Below are 18,408 nucleotides of genomic sequence, written 5' to 3'. Positions count from 1 at the left end.
GCTCAATAAATAAGAGTCAAGATTCGAGGTAGTAGGAGTTTTGCAGGTTTAATACAGCATAAGGACAGGAACAGGACAACCTGCATAGGAATAGGATGGCAGCGCTGCCGGGGGCAGAATCGGGACAAGGACCAGGATCAGGATAACCTTTTAATAACAGTACATGAGCATATATACATAACGCAAACACATAGCATTACATTGCAATAGGCGTAGCAGTGGGTGGGGTAATAGCAGTCGCGAAAGATAAGGGTGAAAGTAGGTGTAACAGAGGCGTATACATAGACATGTGATGCAAACGTAACAGAATATGTCATGAATGGGGCGGAAACATGGAGGGGGCTACCTAAGGAGCCGGGACCTCTGACCTAATGGTGCGCGCAAACTGGCAATGACGTGTTACTAGGAGAAGCTGGGGGCTACGAACTCTGTGCTAGGAGCAGAGACTGAAGTCTGGAGAGTCAGGGCGACATGTACCTAAGCAGTATCTAGTATCTGATGTTTAGAGAACATGTTGATAGAATCCAAAAGTTATCGGGGTAAAGGCTAACAGACTCTAAGACTAGAGCATGCATTATTCTACATGTAGTGCGTGATGAAGAATATTAAATGAGCATTAATACAGTATTTCTCTAACGTGGAGACGTAAAGGCTAGACAATGACGGAAACTATTGATGCGATTCAGTAGCTTAGGAATGCAGAGAAGGAGGACTGAACTGATAACTGGAATCATAACATACTCTTGGCAGACTCAGAGGCAGGGCTAGGCTGAGCCGGGCACTGTGAGGCAGGAAGTAAGTGAAGGGTCAGGGATACAGGTGGGGGCTGTATCGCTCCTCAGCGAGGCTTCAGGAGACAGGAGCTGAATCTGGTGTCCGGGCCCTTTTGAGGCCTAGAAACGGGGACTTTACAATGGTATAACGTGCACACTGAGAAACGTGGCAACGTAACTTTACATAGGCCTGATATTCGTAGTATTCACGAGAACTGGAAACTGGCATACTAGAGGTGGACACAACTGTAATTGCGTCTTTAATCGAACATAGGGAATACATATGCATATTAATCATGCACAGATAACATATGATGGAGGACGCGTAGGGACACAGAACATGGCAAAATTTACTTTTCCACAGGGCTGCAGATTGCGCGCTTAATGCAGCAAGGTGCATTGGTTTCCTGCAATGTGCACACTTACCTGTAGGTAAGGCTTTTCGTACACCCGATCTGCCACGGTGACAGCAGCGTATCATCCTGTGGTTTTAAGTAGACGTCCAGCTTTTAGAACAGGTGCTTGTCCAGCGTGTGATTTGGTAATGTAGTATTTACAGAGCTGCTTTGTTGGATCGTTGACAAGTGGCAACGTTAAGGCGAGTACCATATTAGAGCATATAATGTTATAGTGACAGCATCTTCGTTTTCCCTTGTAAATTCAATGTTCCCTTCTGTGGTGTTCTGTCAAAGTATTAATCTTTTTAACATCCACATGCAAGTCTCTAGGCAAGAGTTTCTCTCTTCTACAAAAGTTCTTTGGCGTGTTATATACTCACGGTGGTGGTCTTGGCTAGACATGTGGACATATGTGACAGAAACACACACCAGGACACAGAGGTAGCTGAGATCATCAATCTCTCCCTTCAAACTGCCACCGCTCCTGCGTGCTGGAAGCAGGCCAAAATTTTACCCCTTTTCAAAAACCTGGGTTAGATCCCTCTGTTCCATCAAATTATCGTCCCATCTCTCTTTTGCCAGCTTTGGCAAAAGTCTGTGAGAAGGTGGTATTCCGACAGCTGAAGCCCTTTGTGGAAACATCTAGTGCTCTGCACCCTGCTCAATCCGGGTTCAGAGCCTCTTATAGCACGGAGACTGCGCTGCTGGAAATGACTGAGGTGATCAGGGAGTGCTTAGATGGAGGCGGCAGGGTGGCTCAGATTTTGTTGGACCTCTCTGCCGCCTTCGATACGGTGCCCCATCAACTTCTTCTTGCCCGGCTGTCATCGATTGGCATTGCCGGCTCTGCTCTGGAGTGGATAGAATCGTGTCTGGACGACCGTACTCAGCAGGTTTGGGTGCCTCCCCACTCGTCCTCCATGATGAAAATTTCAGGGCTCCACGTTGAGCCCCCTGCTTTTCAATATATATCTGACCCCCCTGTTTTTTTTAGCAGAGGAACTGGGTGCAAAAATTATAGCCTATGCGGATGACACCCAGCTGTTATTTACTTGGAGAGGTTCGGATCTGGATACCAAGGTCGCTCAGACCTGCCTTTCATCTGTTTTCTGCCGGCTTGCACATGCCCAACTTAAGTGCAACGAGGAAAAATCGGAGGTACTTCTGTATGGCCAGTTCCCCCCCGCCTTCAGAGAATCGCTCTGGCCTCCCAATGTTCCATGCCCCAGCTCCGTGGGTGATCCGGCGAGGAACAAGAGGGTATGGTTTGGGGAAGATTTACAGTTTGAAGAACACATTAAAAAACTTACAGGAGTCTGCTTCAGTACCCTCAAGGCCTTACGAAGGTTCTTTCCCTTGCTTCTGAGGGAGGCTAAAGAAATGGTAGCGAGCGCCCTCATCCTCTCCCGCCTCGATTATGCCAATGCGCTGTTCATTGGTGTTCCGGGCTATCTGGTTAAGACACTCCAGATCATACAGAATGCCGTGGCTAGACTCCTGTTCAACATCTCTCGGAGATCTAGTGTCCGGCAACATTTGCATGATCTGCATTGGCTACCGGTGGCCCAGTGGATGCAATTTAAGGCCGTCATTCTATCTCACAGGAACATTCATGGCCAAGGGCCAGCGTATCTTAGGAGGCGTTTTGTTTTGTATACGCCGAATCGCCTTCTATGATCTGCCACTCAGCACCAGCTGGTCATCCCACGGTTTCGTAGGGTGCGCCTGGGTGGCCAGTCCCTCTCTGTTAAAGCAGCAGCTGCCTGGAATGCCCTCCCCGTGGAGTTACAACATACACAGGACTTTTGTCTTTTAAAAAAAAAAAAAATTAAAAACCCATCTCTTTAAAATGGTCATTTAACTTTCCTGCCTGTTCTCCCACAGCCCGCGCACACGCCAGGACACTCTACTGTATTTGAGCGCGATACAAATCCTTTTATAACATAATATAGCATAACTACTGTCGAGGGTTAATTAAAGCAGTAGATTACAGTACATTGTGAAGCGTGCTGTTATATAGGAATACTGTTGGGCCCTTCGCTGCTCTGATGATTTTCAGAACGGTATGGAAATGCTAATGTTATGTTAATGTGTTACTAACACACGCCTAAGCCCTACATTGTCATATTTTTGTCTAGGGATATGTTGTCCGCATCAGCAGTGCAATATTTCTCTCCATGTGTTCCCATACCTGGCATGTCACGCAGTTTAATGGGTACTTTCTCTCCATGTTCAAGAACAGTAGATATTTCAGCACCCAAACTAATGTGCTGCATAGCTAAATACTTATAAGGTCCCAAAAGCGAGACCGATTGCATTGCAAATGCTTATTATTAGCTATGCAATAAACTTAAACTTGAACTTGAATTCTTCCAATACTCACCAATTTTAAGCTTACCTTTGACCATATGCAGCGCTTTGCAGCCTTTTGTCTAGGTTTGTGTTATAGAAATGCTGTATACATGCATTCAAATCAAATACAGGCTTAGAGGCAGAGAGCTCCGACCACAGGTATGTGACTTGCATTTTGTAGTACGTGAGCATTACTACTGGAATGCTACTTTATACACAACAAGATGCAGAGTGTGAATCGGGCCCTAAGCACATACTATTTATGAACTAAGGTGCTTGTGGATTTTAGATCTACCTAAAATGTACATCAAATGGCAGATTCACAGATACTGAGAAAGCTTTTTCTGCATCACTTGGAATTAACTATGGGCGTTTATGCAAACACAAAGAGTTAAGGCTATTTCATTTAACAGTCCAGGTGCTTAAGCAGCATAAACATTTTAAATGCACAACTTATAATCTCGTTTAGTATAAATTAAATACAAATAACAATGTTAGAGTTAATTATAATGTTTAAAAAAAATATTTAACAATAATAACCAAAAATGAAATTAAAATATATTCATTATGTTATTTAATGTACATTTAAATTGAGAAATTAATGTGCTGCTTTTTAGGCCTCGCATAGCCAGCGCTTGCGCTGTCTCTTCAAGACAAACTATATTCAGGGTATGGGCTTTAAGCTCCGCCAATGTTCCACCCATGTTATAAATTGGCACCTTTTACTTTTCTTTTGGAAATGCTTTTTTTCTTTGGTTAATCTCTTTAGTAGTCCCCAGCCGCGGCCGGTAGTGGGAGTACTGGCCGGGCGGTGACGTGGGGAGGGAGAGGGGCAGGGTGGGGGGTAGTAATGTATGGAATCCGGACCTTAACAGGTAAGTAAGCATAAAAATAAATAAAACGAATTTTGTTGCGCGCACTGCATCGCATTTGGTGATGCCGTGCGCACAACGAAATTCGGTTTATTTATTTTTATGTTTACTTACCTGTTAAGGTCCGGATTCCATACATTACTAGCCGCCACCCTGCCCCTCCCCCTCCCCACGTCATCGCCCGTCCGGCACTCCCATTACCGGCCACGGCTGGTAGTCCCTCCTTAGTCCCTCCTTTTCTACTGTTGTAACCTACCATGATGACTGCCCGTTACATGTGACTCTACTCCGTACCTTTTATTTTCAATTCCTGAGCATTCTTTTCTTAATGACTTCTTAGTCATAGCTGGAGTTGCAGGCACAACTGCCCCTTTGTCGACCACACTTCCCCAACACGCCCTCTTGTGCAGCTGCCTTCTCCTCCCTCCTCCTGCTTGTTAATATTTATTACTTTTCTAGCATGCATGGAGCATTTCGCTTTAAACATAAGAACTTAAAGCATGGTGTGCCGCACATATTACAAAAGCAAAAAAAATACTTGCTTTTGTTCCTGTTCCTCTGTGCGGTCTTCATTGGTTATGTATAACAACCATTGCCATAATAACTACGTTCAAGTTGCCCCCAAACATTAATCTTCTGCTGCCACACAGACCTATAATCAAGTATTGCAGTAAATGAGCTCAGTATGAGAAAATTAAATCCAGTCTTAGCGATGTAAAACTATTAAAGAAAATACACAAAGCAAGGAAAGGGTGCAGTACCACAGGCTGTTACTAGGTGTCCCTGTGGAGTTGCAAAGGGACCTCAGCACACAGTGCATGGATGTTTGAGGGGGCTTCACATGTGCCACATTGCAGAGTCCCACGGGTCCCTGCTAGGAACCCCCAAAACCCTTTCTGACAGACTTTCCATTGTAGTGGGACCACCATGACAGGGGGAAATGGACATCGTAATCCCTATGGCAGTGCTTTGCTGGCACCGCCTTCATTGTAGGGATTACAGTCTGACCACTACTCAAGGAGCCCGTCGGAGGTGGCGGTCTTTCCCCCACCTGCTGCGCTCCGACCGCCGGTATCTCAATTAAGCAGTCAGACCGTTTCTCTGCATATAGGGTGGACCGCCACCGACAGCCTGTCGGTGGCGGTCCGCCGACATCCTAATGAGGGACATTGTTCTTATTTTTTCTATACATTTTCTCCAAATTATACAACATTGTGGCAAGTGTGGAAAGTATCGATTTACTTTTTTCCAGCATTATTTCGTATGATTTACATGGGGTATTTGGAGCATTAGTACCCTATAGCACCTATTTAGTTATTACTTCCTAAGTGCTCACTTCCCATCACCATTAACTCACTTGACATGGGGTGTTTGGTCATGGCCCAGTATTCTACGCATTTGATCAACTCCCTCTTCCAGGTTGCTACCTCAGGCACATGGTTAGATACCCACTGCATTGCCAAATATCTGATGACAATTATAATATTGAGATCTATCAACCTGCTAGTCATTCTGGACATCTTGGACCTTTTCACTGGCCTCAGGATGCACTCTTTGGGGGTACAGTGTAGGTTTTTATTGTGGTGGAGCAGGGTCACAACTTATCCATTACATCTGCGTCCAGCACATGGCATCTTGGCCATTCATTTGACACTGTGAGGACCATCTTGTGTAAGTGGTGTTGTGTGAGATAGGTGCAGTGAACATATCTATTCCATCAGTCAAAATTTAGCAATTCTGGAGACTGTGGGGTAGTGACACACTACATTTGCATATTCACTTTCCATTATGTCCCCACCAACTTCTATAATTCATTTCACATGTAGAAATTTTAATGAGATTTAAGTTAGCGGGGCATTGTGTAACTGTGTCACCACCTTCTTACCATTCAGAAGTGTTAGTAGTGTTTTCAGCCCTCCATGTGATTGCAGAGTATCCACTCACCAGTACTGTTTAATGTGGTCAATAAACATACCAGATGCTAATAACTATCCCAGTGTGCTTTTCTAATCTCAAAGTTCAGATTATGTGTAGTTGCTCCTTTCCCCTGTACCATTTATCATAAAGAGGTATCACCCGCAATACTCAAAATAGCTATGTCTACATGCTTCACTGATCTCGCATATCTAGGTAGCACTACAGACATAGGTCTGGAGCTTAAGCAGCTCTAGTTTATGTTATTTTGAATATCCTGATTCAACAATACATGGTGATCTTCATTAACTTCCTGTTTGTTAGTCTGTTTTGGTCAGCCAACATTTGGGTCAAAACCAATGCCACCCTATGTCCTCCAGTCAGGCAACAGCCTCTAGGTAACCTAAGGCCTATATGCCATCTAGCTACCCACTTAAGCAGAGTGGTCACATAATATAGCTAAAGATCAGGGGCCCTAATACCTGCATGCCTCATTAAGTAATCGAGTACACTATTTTTGTCCCCAAACAGGCACCGAGGCTGCTTTTTATAGAACTATTAAGAAGTAGTACAAAAAGCATTTTCATGATCCTATCCTGCCTGCAGTTGACAGTGGGAGTCTCCTCCAAAAGGCTATTGAGCCCCATATTCTTGAAGGCACCCTATTCATATTTCCTTGTATTAGCTCCGGATCAGTTTGGTACACCATCACACTGTGATATCTAAAGGCAAACTGTTCCCACGTTAAGGAAAGGCTGTGGAAACACATAGTTTCCAGTGCTTCGTTTGGGCCGAGTGGGTACAAACATGACTTCTCAGAACTGAATCACTTAATTAAGTTTCAACATGTTCCAGAAAGACTTTAGTACCGTTAAGACATCTAACAGGTCTCTTACAGCATTCCCAATAACTAGCAGGACACCGTCAGTGTAATGCGGCACTGTGTGTATTGTGTCACTGACTCTTATGCAACATCAAGCTCATTTCCTTCTTGGAGAGTGGAAATCCATGGCGTGTGCCACAGCATGTGGTCCACAATCCTGAAATAACTCTGGCTATCCTCACTCTAGCAATTGGGTTTGTATATAGGCAACACATCCACATCAGCATTTTTTGTCTGAACCCCATTTCCTCCAAAACTGCACAGAGGAATTCCTAGTGAAGAACATCAAATGCTTTCTCCATATCAAATGATGCCACTTTTGGAACACGTTTATAGGGTGGGCAGCTATTCATCACATGAAAGAGTCTTCAGATGTACATTGCCATACTTCTGGTTGGAACAAGGGCAAACTGGTCTGAGTGGACACTACTATTTGACAGTAATGTCCCTACCATGTCACAGACTGAGTTTAACATAGATATTGGGAGATAAGCCGCCAAATCCAGATGGCTGGTTCAACATTGGTATTGTCACCACTATTACCTCTGTGGTTGATTGGAGCAGCATCCCTCATTCATATATCTCCAAATACATTTGGTATAGTTTGGGAATGAATATGGCGATGTATCTTGCATAATATTCTGTCTGAATCCTGGTGCACCTAGGTGTTTTCCCAAGTGCCAAATCTTTGATCGCTTGCTTAAGCTCCTCCAGGGTACGGGGAGCACCTAATATCTCTGTCTCAGGAGGGGTCAACTCTTCCATCCCTTGTATGTAATCTCAATTTCTGTCACTCATAGTCTGTTGCGGGCTTTGGGTGCTCCCTTCTCATGTCCTTAGAGCTCTCATTGCGTATCAACCACACTAGTAGGCCGACCTGAGTTATCCACCTTGTCATGTTATCTAGCTATATATTCCATGTAGTCAAAAAATCTAATGTGTTCCACACATTCCTTATAGCTCTGATTAGCTTCCAATAGTTTTTCTGTAAACATCTTTTGTGTCACTGCTTGTTTTTTTAGTTTTTACAGTTTGTAAAGCCTCCCATTGTATCAATAGGTCACCCACCGCTTCCCTTGATGGTGTCAAAATAAAGTTGTGTGTGGTTCCTAATGGTGGTCACAAAAGAAGCATCAAATAAGTATGCAGGCTGCAGTCTCCATGTCAGGATATGTGTAGGTTGTATCCTTAACTCAAGTGCATCAGCAGAGGGTACTGATCAGACAGTCTCTATGCTAGGAATGTAACCGTTTAGTGCACCCTTAAAGGGTCTGAGTTTAAAGCCAAATCCAACTGTTAGTGTAAGTCGTGGGCGTGGAAGCAATATCAATACTCAGCACTGGTTGTGTGGAGAGCCCACCAGGAGTCAGACAGTTTCCAGTCATGTAGCCATGTACCAAAGGTTTCTGCTGCTTTTCCTGCTGGAATAGTGTAGGGTATCTCCCTAGACAATCTAAACAATACATGGATATGTCATGCAGAGGCCTGGCAAGTAAATTGTCAAACAAACAAAACTAAATATAGAGGTTCCCAATTTATTATATATTTGTAGGAAGAATATGAATTTATATTAAAAATAAACAAGGTTAAAAATCTTTGTGTCTCAAAATTCAATACATTAAATCTTCAATCATAAAGTACAGTGTGCAATGAATGGATTTTAAAAAATCATCATTAAAAAAGTACATTAGTTAGACAGTGCATAATATTATATTTTCAAGGGTGTGGCGAGATTGGAATTAATTCCGATGCGCGTTTCTGCGCTATACCAGCGCCTTCTTCTGGGGAATCGAGTCACAAATTCCTGAAGGTAAATAAGAACAATGTCTATGTTATTCTATCCTGTAGTGTGACAATAATACCATTCAGTTTAACAGCAATAATACTGAAAAATTAAACATCAGCTAGCATGACAAAAAAAATAATATTTTTTTTATATATAAACAAAGAGTTATAAAGTGCCTTAGAGAGAGAAATGAAAATCGAATGTGATATAGAATATGTAAAGAAGGTGATACTGAATAGAGGTGTATAGCAAGATGAAACTATAAGTAGGCTGAGTGAAGGCAGCAGCGTGAATAGGGATAACGGAAGCCACTAAGAGTGAGAAAATGATAAAGTGATAAAGAGAGGCATTAAAGTGAAATACTCAAATTAGAGGATCATGGTTATCAGCAAAAGTGTGAGGCCAAGGGATCCTGATGTGAATACCTGAGTCTATAGAAGCAGATGGAAAATAAACGGTATAGAACTCTTCTTGTCTTTAAAATGAGGACACGGTAGTTGTGCTGTGAAAAAAAGGGGGGTATGTATATATAAAAAGGAAAGTTCAGATAATAGTTTAAGCTGACCTAACTAAAATGCCTTAGTACTAGTTGCTTATATTGAGATACCCATCTATATGCTGACCTGTGAAGGAATAACGATACTTCCTCCAATACTTCTGGATGTAATGGTATTCTTAGTAAGCGTGGATGGAGGATATTATTTTACTCCGTCAAGAGTTAGGGAAGTAATGCTGTATTCCAGTTGGACGGGCTTGATGAAGACCAATTCTGAAATGTAAGAGCAAAAAACTGTATGCATAAACATTTGGGCATAGATGGATACAGCAGCCTACATGAAGGCTAAATGGCAGCTTTCGGTTTAATGGCATTTCATCTGGCTCTGATAAAGGCGAATAACTAAGTTACTGATATTCTTGAGAGATGTAATATGTCTAAAACATAATCATTGGTTATGTGTGGTAAAAGTTACAGATAAGAGATGATGTCGAGTCGGTGGTCCAAAAACGAGACGCAAACAATAGTGCTGGTGATCGTGTCATCTCATATGATGGTAATGATCAATAGCATGAATGCAGTGCATCACAGGAGGGGCACGCACAGTATTAAAATAGGGCATAACACGACAGCGGGTCGTATTGCTATAGTTACTACAAATAATGTGACTGCCGGGGTTTGCAATGTTTATCTACGAGACTATTTTTAATGCGTAGCGCATTATTACTCGGATAGCACATAATTTCTCGAAGGAAAGGGGTTGGCAAAGATACATAGTTTGATATATTTCGGATGTATCTGGCCCAACTAACTGTGAAGGTGGAAAAAAGACTTTCCTAACGGCAGTTTGATGTGTAATGGAGCTAGAAAAGCTTGAAAGAAGTTATGGGCAGCAGATAATTAAATGTATGATGCATAAATGGTTATGAAATCACCAAACGTTTAATTAATACTTAAGTAGAATTTAGAAATGGAAAAATAAATGATAAGAAATTCACAAAAGGGATACAGTGAAAACTGACTCGTTAATGCGTGGTAGTGAGCGTGGCTATGCTCGGGGATACCATGCAGGCTAGGGAAGCAGTCGCATAAAAGGGGAAAAAAATAATAAGAAGTATATTATGAGGTCTATAATATGTGATGTGTATATAATGACACATGGAGGAGTTGGAAATAGAGACCAACCGGGGACATATTAGGTGATCGCATTTTCCCAAGGGATATCATTGTTAAGTCCCCTTTTGAAGCGGATGTATGACGTTACAACGCATACTTTTACAATGCCTACCTTTACATCGCAAGTTTTACAATGCATACCATTACAACGCATAGTGCTTTTAGGCGCTGGATAGTGAATAGTTTAATTTACTATTCCAACTCCAGTCCCCGTGGATAGTAGGGAAGGTGTTGGATAGTACATTAAACCTATTCCCTATCCTAGAGCGCCCCCCAGCGCAATGCGTTATAATGGTTTGCGTTGTAAAAGTTGCGTCGTAAAGGCACTGCGTGGTAAAAGTTGCGTTGTAAAGGATGTTTACCTTTTGAAGCTATCTAAAAGGAAAATCCAGTAGACTTCTCGTTTTTTTCTGGTCTTGGTGGAGTTTTGATCAGAAAATATTATTTTTTCTAAGATGCGCCAACGTAGATCTTCTGGACTTTGGTTGCATTCCAGAAAATGTTTAGTGAGGGGTGCCAGCAATTTGGCTGTCCTAATAGATGAGCGGTGTTCTGCAATCCGTATGTGGATAGCTCTTGCTGTTTCACCGACATAGGCAAGGTTGCACGGACACTGAACTAGATATATAACATTCTGTATCTTGCAGTTCCATAGATCAGTGGCTAGAGTTTTAACTCCATTGTAGGTGAAGGTATCGCCTGCAATGATAGAGTCACAGGAATTACATTGGGAGCATTTAATAGTACCTTTAATAGACTGGTGGTCATTGATGGATTTTTGTATAAAGGGAGGTCTAGGGATTTGTTCTGTCAATTTAGAATGGACTAAGATATCCTTAAGATTTTTATTTCACTTATGGGCGTATATTGGTTTGTCCAATGTGGTGTCTTGATTACTGTTGCAGTTGAGAATATGCCAGTTCTTATTTATTATGTGTCTTACCGTGGCATCAAGAGTGGAATGTTTGGTAACACATACCAGTTGGTTTTTGGATAGTTTGAGATTAGGTCGCAAGAGGCTATCTCTGTCAAAGAATCTGGCTCTCTTATAAGATGTTCTGATTAATCTATGTGGGTATCCACGTTCTTTAAATTTGGTGGTCATCATCATTGCTTGTTTGTCAAAATCTGCTAAGGTGGAACAATTGCGTCTGACACGTAAAAATTGAGAGAACGGGATACTGTCCTTTTGGCTGCGGGGATGAAAACTTTGGAAGTGAAGGAGGGTATTACGTGTGGTGGGTTTGACATGCAAGTCAACCTCCAGATTCCCTATGCGGTCCATCATGATAATATCAAGGAACTCAACATGTGTGCTGCTACTGTTGGAGGTGAATCTAAGATTCAGATCAGTTAGATTGAGCCACTCGATATAGTTGTTAAGAGTGTCTGCCCCACCGGTCCAGATAAAGAAGATGTCATCGATATATCTGGACCAGTGGGTAACCGACTCAAAGAAAGGGGCAAGTTAGTTAAAAATGAATCTTGATTCCCACATTGCCATATATATATTGGCAATAGAGGGCGCAACCGATGCGCCCATACTTACGCCTTTTATCTGGCGAAATAGATCTGTCCCAAACGAGAAAACATTCTCCGTCAATATAATTTGTAGGCACTCAATGATGAAGGATTTATGACATGGTATGTTGAAAGTATCAATGAACCAATTAATGGCTGATATAGCACCTGCTTGAGGGATGTTGCTAAATAGCGATTCAATGTCAAGTGTGACAAGTACATCCTGATGATAATTAAAAGGTAGATGCTCTACTTTGGTAATAATATCCCTGGTATCCTGAATGTATGATTTCGTAAGGGGGATATACGGTCTGAGCAGGTTATCTAAGAATTTAGATAAAAGTTCCGTCACAGTGCCTATGGTGGAGACTATAGGTCTATATGGGGGGTTGTCTACGTTTTTATGGAACTTAGGGACCCCATATATGGAAGCTGTTTTTCCTGAGAAATGGTTCAAATAGTCATATTCTTTATTGGATATAGCCCCATCATTGAGTGCTACTGGAATATTCTGTAGCGGAGGAAATAATCTAACATCCCCACACCTCTCACACAGTTGAATTTCCCCCCAAATGCCTACCATGTTTGTTATGAATATGTGTAGGGAGCCCCACAAATCTCCTGAGAAGTGTTGGGTGTATACACACTTAAAATCACCAGTTGTGCTCCATCTCACCTGCTGTCTCTAATTTAGTACTTTTCCTCCAGGTCCATCCTAACTGTTTCTGACTCATAAAGAATAACCTGGCGGGATCTATATAGGAGCCCTTGTTGGAAATGATAAGTATGCAGTACTAAAGAGATGTCCCATCAACTGCCCCAGGATCTTCTCCCAATCTACTTTGGTTAAGTGTGTTTCCTGCAGGCTTGTAATGCAAATTCCCTGTCATCTGAGGTATATATGCAGTTTAAATCTATTATCAGGTTTCCCACCCCTATTATATTACATGTCTGGAATTTATAAGCATATGAGTTAATCATCTGGAGTTGGTTGCTTACCCCCACTCATCCAATCCAATTTCTGCTCCATATCACAACTTTTTCGTAGGTCCCCTAAGCCACCCCACATACCTCAGACCATCAGGCATGTAGTGAACTCACTTAATATCAAACACCCCTTTTTAACAGTAACAGTTGTAGTACAACCCTCCCTAACAACAGCTGAAGGTCTTCCCTTCCCCCAGGTGCCATCTACATTTCCCACTACCCAAAATAATCTGAACAAGGAAATTCATAGTCCACTTGTGGGACAATGAATGTAGTCTCTGGACATGGCCTTCCTGTTTAAAGAGAGTTTTACCTCAACGCCTGAGTCTTCAGATTATGTAGATGATGAGAACTGCATTCCAATCCGATCAATCTTTTAGTATTTACAATTGAAGGGGGAATTATCGTGCCATCCCATTCAGCAAGGTTCAACAGGACTTCAATTAATCTCTTGCCAAATGTATGAGAAAAGAGGTTTTTGGGGGTAGGTTTTCAAAGAAATAGTTCTGTGCTGGTTGCCTCATTCCGGTGTTCAAGGCTAGCTAAGTGGACATTGTTCCTCCTTGTTCTGCCTTATGAGTTCTTCACCAAAAACTCCAGGAATGTCACACTCTTTTGCAGGTCCTCTACTAGTTCACAGAGTTCTTATACTATGGGTAACATCGAGGCTCAAAAAATTCCTTTTCTGTCAACCTGCTAGCCAGTTTGTGTTGGTCTGCTTTCAGCAGTCATAAATCAGGATCTTGTCTCAATATTTAACTCAAGAGCCTCGCTTTTCCCCCTGATTACTGTCAGATCAGGTCTAGTGTGTCTGAAAGTGGTGGTGTTAATCCCGTTTGTTCCACGCGAACCTCCAAGGAGCTATGCAATTTGTTGTTATCAGTAACCAGCCATTCTCTCGTCAACAAGGGTATCTTTAGCTGCTCAGACTTGCCTATTTCTTAAATTCTCACCACAACACACACAGTGCTTTTCCCCAGTTATGTGGCACAGTTTCTGTCTAACCAGCTCTTCTTTCACATGCGCCCTTTAACCACATCAACAAGCCCTTCAACAATGTATGTGGGTGGACTCAGGCAGTCCTTAGCTGTCTATCATGTCTTCTCATAAGGTAAACCAAGCTCCTTCACGGAAAATGCTCAACGTCAGCTTTTAACATTAATGTTAAAGAACAACAGCCTGCTAATGGCTTGAGGAGGTCACCACCTTCACCAGTCTCCTCTTGGACCCCCACTTCTCATTTCCTCCCCATGTGTGCTCTTGCTGGCTCAGTAATAGTAACCAGGTTTAGTCAAATTTTTAGTCAGGCACCTCTTCTTCTGCTTAAGGGGCTCCATTTGTCTCCCTGTAAGCCATCCATCCCCAGACCTACAAGGCTCTGGATGCCGCCTCCATTTCTCCATTGCAGACCTCTCCCTTTGCTGTCTGAGGCAGCAGTTGTCCAGATTACCTGTCCACAAAGGTGAATTGGAGGGGGTTAAGGGAAAGGGGCTGACCATCGCCGCTTGCTCTCCTTCAAATGTAAGCCAGAGATAGTCTTTGTGTAATTGAGACTTGTTATACTTATTGTGGATTAGTCTATTGAATTTGCAAAGAATATTTGAGGTAGTAATCTAATTCACAGAAAGTGTTCAGATGTATTTTTTTACAATAGGCTAACACTGAAAACCTCCTTAACAGAAATAAGAAATAATTAACAAAGCTCCATTAAATACTGGGCAATGTTGCCTGATTTAGAGTGCTGTAGTACCTCTAAATATGGAGTGCCACCCACCTGCTAGATTTGCTGCATGACAAGAATAATATAATGGGGAAATTGTGTTGGACATTTGTACTTCGTATTCAGAGTTTCCTCCAGAAATTGGAGGATTTTACATTGCCACTGATATCTAAATCAGGCAGCATATTTCATATTGCTTAAGTTGCAGTTCATCTTTTTTAATCTATGAACAGTTGGAAATATTTGTATATTTAAATTGCAAACGATGCTTGCAATAAAGCTAAAAGCCGGAAAACATTATCAGGCAAGAAAATCGCAGACTATTGTATTTTCAGATAGACATTGTGTTCCAAGATTCGCTTGTGTGAGCTCAAGATGGGGGGGACAATGCCAAATCTAAAAATAAATACCGCATCTGGAACTAGCCTTCTTTTACAATTTAGCTCATGGGAAAGCATACGTTTATAATTATGTACATCATATTTAAAAGCAAACAGTCTGCAGATTGTTTCATTATTGTGTAGAGGTAAAATTACAAACAGTACCTACCAGGAACAACATTTTAATTTATGTGGCCTAATGTTGTCCTCCATTTAGATTTTCTTTAGATGTGCATTTGACATACAAAGAGGTGGACTCGTTTAAAGCAAAGTGTAAGTGACACATGTACCAACTGGTTGTGACAGTATTACTCCAAAGTATGCCCATTTTCAAAATACTAACGTTTAAGAACTCCTTTTGCATAGCACCACTTGTCAGGAAAGGGTGAGGCTTAAAATACACCAGTAGAAGTAACTTACCAATGCTGTGGGGAGCACACCTGTCAACTTTAAAAAAAAGAACATTTACTGTGCAAGGAGAGGGACAGTACCTTGAAGGAGGCAGGACTTCATGCTGAGAACTGTTTGAAAGTCACTTCTGCCCCCTACAGACCGCTACCCCCTCCAAAGAACAAAGCTTTCTGAGGCTGCTGCAGATGTCCTGGGGGATTTTTCACACCCTGCAACCTTAATGGACATCGGCTGCTTAGAGCCTTCAAAGACTATCTGAAAACCCACTCAGTGCAGGGGTTTGTGGCTTGTCTTCCCCCTCCCCCCACCCCATGTGATATCGGCTCTTCATCATGTAAAAAGGAGCAGATACTGTGTGACACATGGTGCCACTGAGTAAGTTGACAGGTCTCACTGTGGATAGGCATCAACTTTCTTTTGCCATGATGTAGGTTAAGGTAATTTTCGAATCGGTGCCTTGCAAGTTACTTAAATGCAGTCCGCATCCTATACCTGCCAATAGAAGGCATTACAATTTGACAAGAACAAGCAATACTTATTCTTTTGTTGTCTATGAGTGATGTGTAGCTCATTAGGATGTATGAGGCAGATTCTGTGCCATCACTGTAGTGCACACCCAAAGACATTGTAAACCCAGGGTGGTGGAGCGTCGCGCCGCTGCTGTCAAAGAAAAAAGTGTAATGATACTAACAGAAGATATTATCATTTTATTTAGAGTATCTGCCAGGTTAGGTTGGGGTGGGGCTCGACTCCTGCAATGTCGAGGAGGAGGAGTGGTTGCTGCACTCTAAAGTGCACATGCGCACTTTGCATATTCACATGAAAATGTGTGGGAGACAGCTGCTCAGGTAAGTTAATTTTACATTTTCTTTATCTTTTTTCCCTCCTCCTGCCTCGCCACGGCATACCGCTCTAGCCGCCACTGTGTAACCCTTTGTGATGTAAGAGCTATCCTCAGTAATTGCCCTACTGCTTCCTAATGGAACCTAGAAGGCGTATTTCCCCCTGTTTCATTTTCAGCCCACACATCTATACAGTCTTGAAGGAAGAGGAGGATAAGTGGATCTGATCACAACTCATGCATGCTCTCGCTCGACAGCCTCAAAGCCAAGACAATTGGATGCAGGTGGAAGCCACTCGTATCACTTACTCAGCATCTCGGATCACTACAGACTCTCAGACAGTAATATCCGCCTCCCTTGGGACACGCAGAAAGGAGAAGTTCTTGTGGTCTCTAGAAGCTCTGTGTCAGTGACTATGACACTTACACAACGAAAACTTCAGCATTCGATAATTCCTTGGAGATGTTCAGAACCATTGGATAAGCCTCCACTTCACTCCTGGGGGATGAGAAGGCACAACTGGTTGATTACCTTTAAGGCTGCTCCCATTCTGTGTGCAATAATGAAGGCGGAGGCAAATCCCTAACTGAATCTGCACATCTCCAAGGCAATATTGAATACTGGAGTTCTTGATTGTGTTTTAATACAGGGCTTACATCACAACATACTCCTACATAGGTTCAAAATTAGAGAGGGTGGGCCTTGATGAAAGCCCATTGCACCTTTTTCGGCATTACATAGGCTGCAGCATGTTGACTTTGCTAACAAAGGTTGAATGATTCCCGGGTATCTTATTTAACCCTACCCACTGGGGACTTATATCAAAGGCACATTGACAAGCGGAGGTAGATTTATCCCTTTTTTCCTCTCTCTCTCTGTCACTTCGTAATCCTCCCACATCTGTCCATTGGGTACCAAGGTCTTTGTTCAATCCTGAAGAGCTCACCTGTGTTTTTTCTGTATCGTAGCCCACAATGATGTGTTGTCACTCCAGTATGAGGAGGGGCCTAATGATGAAGAATGCCACCCCTGTGTGGGTTTAGGCTTTTGTCCATTAAGGAACACATTGATGTGTCCAGTACATTTGGTGGGACTTTCTTTTAGCATTGGATATTTGAGACTTCATCACCATTGCCAACTTTTTCTGTCTCCTTCACTCTGGGCCCCGATATTAGTGTGGTTGAGTTGAAATGCATGCCCTGAAGTCTCCTCCTCATCCCCCTTTTGCTGTGTTTGCCAACGACAGGCAGTCAGCGACCTGCATATACTACCTACTATAGAGCTTGCAATTCTTTATCCCACGGAGGGAATTGTGGGAATAACCTGTCATCATCAAAACGCTTTGTTCGGTCAGTAGGCCATAAAAGGCAAATACAATTTATCAATAAATGAACAACTAGTGAATACATGCATATTCCAAGAAAAAAATCTAATTTACAAGGCATCCGAAAATATCAAATGTAACTTGCAACAAAACCATCAGATAAACATATTTTACTTAAAGCCATATATCCTAGACTTGATTACACACTGTAAGTAATTCACTACTATCAGGCATACACTCAAGGGTGGGAGTGGTTGTGGGTAAAACTTGGCTTGCTTGAAGTGTCTGACTTTAATATCCTTTAAAAGCGGTACTAAAGTTCGTTTTCTAATGCCAGAATACCATTTGCAAAGTAACATAAGGTGCAAAGTCACACAGGCAGACATCTAATACCTAACGAACGTTGGTGACCTTATCCAACTTCATACGACTCCTGATCACCTTACGGTTGAAATCGGTCTCTGGCTTTGTCCAAATAGACAGCCACATAAGGAGCGGTCAAATTCTAATAAGATCTTTAATATAATCGAGAATAAGATCAGAATGGCTTATATGATTAGCCTTGCTATGTGG

The sequence above is a fragment of the Lissotriton helveticus genome, chromosome 12 (genome assembly GCF_964261635.1).
Source record: "Lissotriton helveticus chromosome 12, aLisHel1.1, whole genome shotgun sequence".
NCBI classification, from domain to species: Eukaryota; Metazoa; Chordata; class Amphibia; order Caudata; family Salamandridae; genus Lissotriton; species Lissotriton helveticus.
Note: the sequence above shows the minus strand (reverse complement) of the source record.